The sequence below is a fragment of the Xiphophorus hellerii genome, chromosome 7, assembly GCF_003331165.1.
Source record: "Xiphophorus hellerii strain 12219 chromosome 7, Xiphophorus_hellerii-4.1, whole genome shotgun sequence".
NCBI lineage: Eukaryota > Metazoa > Chordata > Actinopteri > Cyprinodontiformes > Poeciliidae > Xiphophorus > Xiphophorus hellerii.
In genome coordinates, this window is record NC_045678.1 from 309,482 (window position 1) to 320,061 (window position 10,580).

At 35.4% G+C, this 10,580-nt stretch overlaps 1 long non-coding RNA gene across 1 annotated transcript; it reads left to right on the forward strand.

Moving 5' to 3' along the window:
* The first annotated feature begins 8,284 nt into the window (after positions 1-8,284).
* On the forward strand, positions 8,285-9,706 carry LOC116722971 (uncharacterized). The gene is made up of 3 exons (XR_004339883.1): positions 8,285-8,663; positions 8,732-8,790; positions 8,876-9,706. It is a non-coding gene; the product is annotated as an uncharacterized LOC116722971 (long non-coding RNA).
* Positions 9,707-10,580: the final 874 nt, after the last annotated feature.

Consider the following 10,580-nt stretch of genomic DNA (forward strand, 5'->3'; position numbering starts at 1 on the left):
ATCAGGCTCTTTGTAATATTTGTAGACAGTTCATTGACCTCCCCAATAAAGTGATCTGTAATAGTTTTTTCTCTTTTTTACTTTGATAATTTATGGTGGAAAAAATAGAGAAGCTAAGGGGATTTTCTTACTGACCTTTCAACCAACAGTCAGTGACTACAATAGTTACTATAGTTTGTGTTACAGAAAAAAGTAGTGATGTGTTGCAATAAATTAGAAATCTGAATACATTTTGTGTTAATAATAAATTCATACTTTTTAATATAAAATGCTTATTTTCTTCAGTGTTTCTCCTGAGCTCAGAATAGATGTAATTTAGAGCTAAATATGATCAAAACTTTTTTTGTGTTTCTGGTGTTTAAAGACAAGAAACACAAAATCTCCTCAAAGTTCAAGATGACATGGCAAGTGTGACTCATTACTGTTTAAGTTTATTTTACTCCTGTGTCCGCCCCAAATGACCTCTGCACACATTCATGGATTTGGCGCAGAGTAGAGGGACTCTGGGCTCTTTTCAGAAGAGACAGCTCATTCGGCTCCCAAATGGCTCTTATTATCATCTGCAGTCTCATATTTTACCATAACTTGGCAAATATGAATGTTTTGCATGATAAATCATTTTGCAGTCAATGTTTCCTATACAAGAAGCCTAGGCTTATACTTCCTTAATTGTTCTGTTATGAAAGCACACATTCATACTTTGCATATTTTGATTAACATTTTAATTAATAAAAACAAATGCACACAGTACTGTAACCAAATCTACAGAACAGACCCATAATAATAATTTATTACTATATATCTTTAATCTTCAGCCAGATACTTCATCTCTAACGAAGCTGAAGTTGGTTTCCAATTCCAGCTTCCGATTCAGGAAATGGCTAAAGGGCGATTCCACCTAATTATTCACTTCCTTCCGCATCTTAAATCGACTCTAGTTTAAAAACTACAACACCTAGACACTTCAAACATGCACTGGATTATTCTGCTCTCATAGCAGAATATTTTAATCCACATTTGGGATTTGTGAAACCTTTATGGGATTTGTGAAACTTTACTAAAGTTTAGATTACTATTCACACTTGTTCCATGTAGTTTTTTCAACTTCAATTCTAATTCAAAACCACTTTATTAATCCCAAAGGGAAACTAAATGTTGGTGTAACTCATTAATTCTTCAAAGAGTTATTGTAGATGGTGACGGCTGTTGGAAGGAAAGATCTTCTGCAGCGGTCTGTTAAGTGAAGTGAAGTTTCACAAATCAGATAAAGGTTTCACAAATCCCAAACATGGATTAAAATATTCTGCTACTAGTTGAGAATAATTTAGTCTAGGTTTGAAGTGTCTAGGTGTTGTAGTTTTGGAATTAGAGCAGATCTCATGTGACCGAGACCGAAAAAAGGGTGAAAATGGCCATTTCTTGCAGTTTCACAAATCAGAAAAAGGTTTCACAAATCCTAAACATGGTTCTAAATATTCTGAATAATCCAGTGCATGTTTGAAGAGTCTAGGTGTTGTAGTTTTGGAGCTGGAGCAGTTCTACTATGGTCCTGTTGCAAAAAAGAAGTAAAATCAACCTTTATTGAAGTTTCACAAATCAGATAAAAGTCCAGGTTTGAAGAGTCTAGGTGTTGTAGATTTTAAACTAGAGTTGATTAAAGATGCGGAAGGTATTGAAAAATTAGGTGGAATCGCCCTTTAGCCATTTCCCGAATCGGAAGCTAGAATTGGAAACCAACTTCAGCTTCGTTCAGTTAAATGGGTTTTTGCGACGCACTGTCCTCCTCACCACTGTCTGTTTACTGAGCGGATGGACTAACTTGACTGTTGTCTTTCCCTCTTTGTTTTCTTATAATGATATGATCCCATACATATCCACACAAGTCTGCCATGCTAATCAAAACAAAGTTCTGCAGGGAGCAAAGGAGAAGATAATGTACGGAGCCCTGTAGGGGACATGGGAAACAATTTCCTTTGCGTTATCTCACAAAAGTATTGCATTCCCTCGCAATAAATTACATCCTAGTCTGTTTTGTATACAGTCACAAATGTCAACTAGAAAATTTCTGAAGAAATTTAACCGGGGCCTGCCAAAGCGTGCCCGTCGGTTTGGGCCCGGCGTTGTCATGCTACAAATTAGCATCAATGCTAAAGAACGCTTCAATGTAATCAATAGCATGTGCACAAGAACGTTAAGTAAGGTGGACGTGCACCATTCAGTATTATTTAAAAAATTTTCAATGCTTTTTTTGGAAGTTTTGTTAAACTTCATTTCAAAGGGCCAAACTAATCCCATGTTTAATAGTCATTGGGTTAAATTAGTTATATAATGCTCAAAACACAAGTAGTTGATGTAAAAATATTAAATGCTTTTATTTTGAAATTTTTATTAAGCTTCATTTCAAAGGGCCAACCTAATCCCATGTATAACAGTCATTGAATAAAATCAGTTATATAATGGTCAAAAGAGCAATAATCTCATGTAAAAAATCTCAAGGCTTTTATTTTGAAATTTTTGTTAAGCTTCATTTCAAAGCACCAATCTAATCCTATGTGTATCAGTGCTTTGGATAAAAAATTCACATAATGCCCAAAAGAGCAAATACCTGATCTAAAAATTTTCAAGGCTTTTAATTTGAAATTTTCAGTATGCTTCATTTGAAAGGGCCCAACTAATACCATGTATAACAGTCATTGGATAAAATCAGTTATATAATGCCCAAAAGAGCAAATACCTGATCTAAAAATTTTCAAGGCTTTTAATTTGAAATTTTCAGTATGCTTCATTTGAAAGGGCCCAACTAATACCATGTATAACAGTCATTGGATAAAATCAGTTATATAATGCTCAAAAGAGCAATAATCTCATGTAAAAATTGTCAAGGCTTTTATTTTGAAATTTTTTGTTGAGCTTCATTTCAAAGGTCCAAACTAATCCCATGTATAACAGTCATTGGGTTAAATCAGTTATATAATGCTCAACAGAGCAATTACCTGATTTTAAAATATTCAAGGCTTTTATTTTGAAATTATTATTATGCTTCATTTTAAAGTTCCGAACTAATCCCATGTGTAACAGTTACTGAGTTAAATCAGTTATATACAGCCCATAGCAGCAAGTAGTTCTAAAGGCCAGTTCAGTCATCCTCTGTTTCAACTGAGTGTTCCACTATAGTTAGAACTACAGTGATGCGTATTTGTAGTCCTAATCAGCAGCCAATAGCCTCTTGAGTTCCGTTGCTATGGTAAATAATTTTCTCAGCAAAGTGTGAACTGTTAGTGAGAGAGGCTGGGGCAGAGAATACTCTGTTTCAGCCAGCCAGTTTAACTGAAAAACAGCATTGTGAACAAGTCCTTTCCGTTCGGGAACCGTAATACATATTCGAAAAGCGTTTGAAGCGTATGAGAGGGCTATGTGTCTTCTGCAATAGTCCCGAGATTCATATCTCTACCTCACTCACAGCATTAACAGCGATGAGAGAAAGAAATGTTTTGCACAGATCTGAAATTCTAGTCAAATACATGGGAGAGAGCCTCAGACAGCCTCAGAAAATCCTGTCGCATGACTTTGCTCTGAAGCACCGTGACAGAAAACCGTACGGTCTAGATAAATTTCGAAAACATTTTACCGGAGCAGACATGCATATCAATGTCAGGACCGATTTTGATACCAATCGTGCGATATTTGTGGGCGTGATGGCGATTTCAAAAATGATCTGGGGTGAAAAATTCTCTTCATTTCTCACTCTAGCAGAGGGGCAATCAGTGAGAGACACTCTAATTTTAAGAAAAATGAGAAACTTTGGGTCGCTTAGAGACAAATTGTGGACAAACCGTAATTGGTATCGACGAGCCGTCTTCATTTTCGAAGACATCACAGACGTATAGCAGAAATTTGAATGGCATTTGTACGTGAATTCGTGACGACACAGAAAATCCTCAAAAATAGGGTATTTGTAGGATTTTTCCCATTGACTTATAATGGGGTTTTTTCGTAGTTTTTTGCGAATTATGTCGCCATGTTAACCCCGAATCCCACCAAAAGTAATAGCTCCAATGGCGTGAATTTTCTGCACGTTTTGATACCTCATTTGTAGGTGTGCACGCAGCGGTATGAGCCGCATTAACGGTTACGGATGAAAAATAAAGAATTGGGAGAATAGTAATAGGTTCCTGCCATTGCTTTGCATGGCAGGCCCCAGTTTGAAATTGCAAATATATACACATTTAACTCTTTAAATGTGTCTCTCTTTAACCTCGGTTAAAACGAAAACGTGTTAACCCTTTGATGCAAAAAATTGATTGAAAATCGATTTCTTCACTGCATGTGTAACTAGGTCTATATTGTTAGTTGTATATTTTCACAAAATGGTTTCTTTAATTTATTGGGGCCTGCCATGCAAAGCAATTATATAACTGATTTAACCCAATGACTATTACACATGGGATTAGGTTGGCCCTTTGAAATGAAGTTTAACAAAAATTCCAAAATAAAAGCCTTGAATATTTTTACATGACGTAATTGCTCTTTTTGGCTTTATTTGACTTTTTCATCCAAAGCACTGTTACACATGGTATTAGTTTGGCCCTTTGAAATGAAGCTTAACAAAAATTCCAAAATAAAAGCCTTGAGAATTTTTACATGAGATTATTGCTGTTTTGAGCATTATATAACTGATTTTATCCAATGACTGTTATTCATGGGATTAGGTTGGCCCTTTGAAATGAAGTTTAACAAAAATTCCAAAATAAAAGCCTTGAATATTTTTACATCATGTAATTGCTTTTTGGCTTTATTTGACTTTTTCATCCAAAACACTGTTACACATGGTATTAGTTTGGCCCTTTGAAATGAAGTTTAACAAAAATTCCAAAATAAAAGCCTTTAATATTTTTACATCAACTACTTGCGTTTTCAGCATTATATAACTGATTTAACCCAATGACTATTACACATGGGATTAGGTTGGCCCTTTGAAATGAAGTTTAACAAAAATTCCAAAATAAAAGCCTTGAATATTTTTACATCATGTAATTGCTCTTTTTGGCTTTATTTGACTTTTTCATCCAAAGCACTGTTACACATGGTATTAGTTTGGCCCTTTGAAATGAAGCATACTGAAAATTTCAAAATAAAAGCCTTGAGAATTTTTACATGAGATTATTGCTGTTTTGAGCACTATATAACTGATTTTATCCAATGACTGTTATTCATGGGATTAGGTTGGCCCTTTGAAATGAAGTTTAACAAAAATTCCAAAATAAAAGCCTTTAATATTTTTACATCAACTACTTGCGTTTTCAGCATTATATAACTGATTTAACCCAATGACTGTTATTCATGGGATTAGGTTGGCCCTTTGAAATGAAGTTTAACAAAAATTTCAAAATAAAAGCCTTTAATATTTTTACATCAACTACTTGTGTTTTGAGCATTATATAACTGATTTTATCCAATGACTGTTATTCATGGGATTAGGTTGGCCCTTTGAAATGAAGTTTAACAAAAATTTCAAAATAAAAGCCTTTAATATTTTTACATCAACTACTTGCGTTTTCAGCATTATATAACTGATTTAACCCAATGACTATTACACATGGGATTAGGTTGGCCCTTTGAAATGAAGTTTAACAAAAATTCCAAAATAAAAGCCTTGAATATTTTTACATCATGTAATTGCTCTTTTTGGCTTTATTTGACTTTTTCATCCAAAGCACTGTTACACATGGTATTAGTTTGGCCCTTTGAAATGAAGCATACTGAAAATTTCAAAATAAAAGCCTTGAGAATTTTTACATGAGATTATTGCTGTTTTGAGCACTATATAACTGATTTTATCCAATGACTGTTATTCATGGGATTAGGTTGGCCCTTTGAAATGAAGTTTAACAAAAATTCCAAAATAAAAGCCTTTAATATTTTTACATCAACTACTTGCGTTTTCAGCATTATATAACTGATTTAACCCAATGACTGTTATTCATGGGATTAGGTTGGCCCTTTGAAATGAAGTTTAACAAAAATTTCAAAATAAAAGCCTTTAATATTTTTACATCAACTACTTGTGTTTTGAGCATTATATAACTGATTTTATCCAATGACTGTTATTCATGGGATTAGGTTGGCCCTTTGAAATGAAGTTTAACAAAAATTTCAAAATAAAAGCCTTGAATATTTTTACATGACGTAATTGCTCTTTTTGGCTTTATTTGACTTTTTCATCCAAAGCACTGTTACACATGGTATTAGTTCGGAACATTAAAATGAAGCATACTGAAAATTTCAAAATAAAAGCCTTGAATATTTTTACATGACGTAATTGCTCTTTTTGGCTTTATTTGACTTTTTCATCCAAAGCACTGTTACACATGGTATTAGTTTGGCCCTTTGAAATGAAGCATACTGAAAATTTCAAAATAAAAGCCTTGAATATTTTTACATGACGTAATTGCTCTTTTTGGCTTTATTTGACTTTCTCATCCAATGACTGTTACACATGGTATTAGTTTGGCCCTTTGAAATGAAGCTTAACAAAAATTTCAAAATAAAAGCCTTGAATATTTTTACATCATGTAATTGCTCTTTTTGGCTTTATTTGACTTTTTCATCCAAAGCACTGTTACACATGGTATTAGTTTGGCCCTTTGAAATGAGGCATACTGAAAATTTCAAATTAAAAGCCTTGACGATTTTACATCAGGTATTTGCTCTTTTGGGCATTATGTGAATTTATTATCCAAAGCACTGATAAACATAGGATTAATTTGGCGCTTTGAAATGAAGCTTAACAAACATTTCAAAATAAAAGCCTTGAATATTTTTACATCAACTACTTGTGTTTTCAGCATTATATAACTATTTTAACCCCATCCCTATTACACATGGGATTAGTTTGGCCCTTTGAAATGAAGTTTAACAAAACTTCCAAAATAAAACTTTGACAAAATTTTCAATCATACTGAATGGTGCACGTCCACCTTACTTAACGTTCTTGTGATTCTCCACATGCTATTGATTACGTTGCAGCGTTCTTTAGCATCGATGCTAATTTGTAGCATGACAACGCCGGGCCCAAACCGACGGGCACGCCTTGGCAGGCCCCGGCTAAATTTCTTCCGAAATTTTCTAGTTTGTCCTCTTATACTTGTCTGTCCTTGTGTTCCTCTGCTATGAGGGGTTTGGTCCTCCAGCTCCTCCCTACTTTCTTCTTCTTTTGTTCAGGATCCTCCAGGACTATTAATGAATATTAAGTTATTAATTTCCTCTTCCCTTTTGTTACTTGTTCCAGTGGGAAGAGGCAAGTTTTATAATCCATTGTAATCCTTTCATTTATGTTTAAATGTTTATTTTTCCTTCTGTATTAATGATAGGTGTTTGGATATTTTTATTTGAGTTGCTATTATGCCTTTATGATGCATGTTAACATTATTATTTTGCTATGTGCTAATGCTAATATCTCCCAATTGACAGATTAAATGAATGGAGAGCCTCCAAACCCAGACTTGGTGTTTTATGGTTTGTCCGATCACCACATAACACACACAACGCAGAAGTCCACCTGCCACACATGTTTATGTCTGTTTGTGTGAGGTTGAGATGGAACTGCACATGAAAACGACCCTTCAGACTACCAACACGAAAAGACACAATCAAAACTAACTTTGCTTTTGCGTTTTGCACATATGGTTTGTGATGCATTTCTATCCTAAAGAAGAAGATATAAGACTTCGAGATATAAACATACATGGAAAACCCTTATGAAAACCTCATAGCAGAAAGTAGGATGGCCACCGTCAGAAAGGCTTACAGCATTCAGTTCATGCCACATGAACTGACCACTACATTATTGCGAGGGGATGCAAAAGTTTTGCGAGGTTTTTGCGTAAAACTTTTGCGGAGGTAACGCAAATTCTTAAAGCGGCTCCATAAGAATGAGAACTGAGCAGCAAAAGGGGAAGGAAAGTGAGGAGATGGCCCTTCCACCGTCCATCCCTTCCTCCCCCTGACTCTCCTCTGCTGCTCGTTGCTCTGCTGTGTTTGTAGCTCCGCCCCTTATACTGACAATCACCCTAGTGAAAAAATTGTGTATTTAAGTCAAAGGTGTCAAACTCCAGTCCTGGAGGGCTGCTGTCCTGCAGTTTTTAGATGTGCCACAGGTACAAAACACTGGACTGAAATGTCTTAATGACCTCCTCCTTGTGTAGATCAGTTCTCCAGAACCTTAATGACCTAATTATTCTATTCAGGTGGTGCAGCAGAGGCACATCTAAAAGTTGCCTTTTGAGGACTGGAGTTTGACACCCTGATTAAGTGTAGTGACTATTTGTCCAAAAACTCAAAATCCAAAAATCAAAAAACTTAAGACTTCAAGGTGATCAAAGTGTAACAGGTGGCACCATTAGGTGGCGCTCCCTGCACAGCCTGAGCCTTCATTAAAGGGAAGCTGAAAGGTGGAGGCCAAGTGTTCATTTCCTGTGTGTGAGACCAGGTGTGTGTTGGGCCCACGCTGTTTGCTGGCTGTGGTAGGTCGGAGGAAAACTGTTTTTAAGTGATTCTCTTAAGTAAGTTGTGCTGATTTGGCGTTTTTATACAGGGCTGCATTATTAATGACGTTCCGGTGGCAGCGTAGCGTTACCTGGGCGTGTGGTTGTTCGACGCCGCTGGTAGGTTTAAACATTAGTCTCTTAATCAGAATGAATTGTATGTTTTTTATATTGTTTTTATCTGGTAGGTTTGCACCAGATCTGCTACACCAAGGTTGATCTCAGAGTGCTGGTTAATACGATGCAGGTATGCAGTGTTTTTTAATGTGTTTTAAATTAACTTAAAATTATTTAATAAGTATTTAGTAATTTTTGTGTGTTTGTTTTTACAGTGTTGGCACTGCTTCCTGCTGTCCTTTTAGAGTTTGGTTTTCTGTTAGTCCGCCCAGTTAGGATTGTTTGTTTCTTGTGAGGTCAGGCTAACAACTTTTCATTTATTTTGTTTGTTTTGTCCTCCGTTTGTTTTTGGGTCACTTCCCTGAATATCTATATCCTGTGTCGCTGTTAATCTTAAATAGTTGAGACCCGATCCTGTTTGTGTGATCTTGGTTTGAATTGCATGTGATCATGTTTGCCAGTGCATCTTAGGTTTGCAGTGAACATTGTTGTGGTTTATGCGGGTTTGTCCGCCTGAAGTGGTTAAGTTTGGGTCGAACATTATCGGCGGATAAAGTTAACGGGGAATCCCTTTTATGTGTGTAACAATAAATGTTGTTAATAATTAACTTCGTTCTGGTTGTTTATTGCCCTTCGGCTTGACTGAACTATAACAAAAGCAAGAAGTGAATTCCAACTCAAATAGCCACTTGATGTGTCGCAGGTTTCTGGCTTACGCAGTTCCAGAAATACCAAAAGTCAAAAATGCAGTTCTTTGTTGCTTTCTTCCATATTCAGGCAAACAAGTTACAGGATTCTGCTGCTTCTCCTGCTCTGTTTACTGTCTGACGGCTTGATTGATTCACTCACTGACTGACTGTAGACTGACTGTAGACTGAATGTAGACTGGTAAAAAAAAAAAAACGTGGCCACTCACGTCCGTAATGAGCAGTTTCTTCTTCTTCTTTTCTATTATAGCGGATCGCAAGCAACTTTAATGTGCATACCGCCACCTACTGTACACAAGTGTGTAGCAACATTACTTTACATCTATCAAATTCTATTTTTTTAATGTTGTATTCTGAAGATAAATAAATAATGCTTTCCTTAATTTGTAAATATCCATTATGTTTCCTTCATTTCCCAATATTCCTTTAAGATTCCATTCTTGACCTGTCCTTCCAACCATTCTTCTCAATTTCTCCCTTCCAGGTTCATGTGTCTTGCAGTTCATCAATATGTGTTCTACATTTTCTTTCTCTCCACATCTTTCACATTTATCATTATTTTTCCTTCCTATTAAATATAAAATGTCATTTAAATAGGTATGACCTACTCTTAATCTAATATTATTATTTCTTCCCTTCTGTTTCTCTCATTAATATTTCTAATTAATACTGACTTTTGTACTTCATATAATCTTCTTCCTTTCTTATCTTCATTCCACCTTTTTTACCATTTTTCCATTTCTTTACTCTTAATAAGTGATTTCCCTTCCCCTTTCCCAAAAGAAATTGTAATTGTTATTTCCCCCTCTAAAGCCCTTTTTGCTAATTTATCTGCCTTTTCATTGCCTTTAACACCTTCATGTGCTGGTGCCCAACAGAACCAAATATCAAATATCACCCTATATAATCTAAATAGACTGTGCTGACTTTATAATACTACATCTTTCCTATTATTTCCTTCTCCCTGAATACTTTCTAAAACTGCTTTGGAATCTGTGCACACCACCACCCTGTCTGGTGGAACCTCCTCCACCCACTGTAAGCTTAGTATAACTGCCACCATTTCTGCTGTGAAAACAGATAGTTGATCTGATATTCTTTTAGAAATATATTTTTTAAACTCTGGTATATTTATTCCTATTCCCACACATCCTTTTAGATTCTTAGAACCATCTGAATATATTTTAAGGTAATTATAATACGAGTTTCTTAA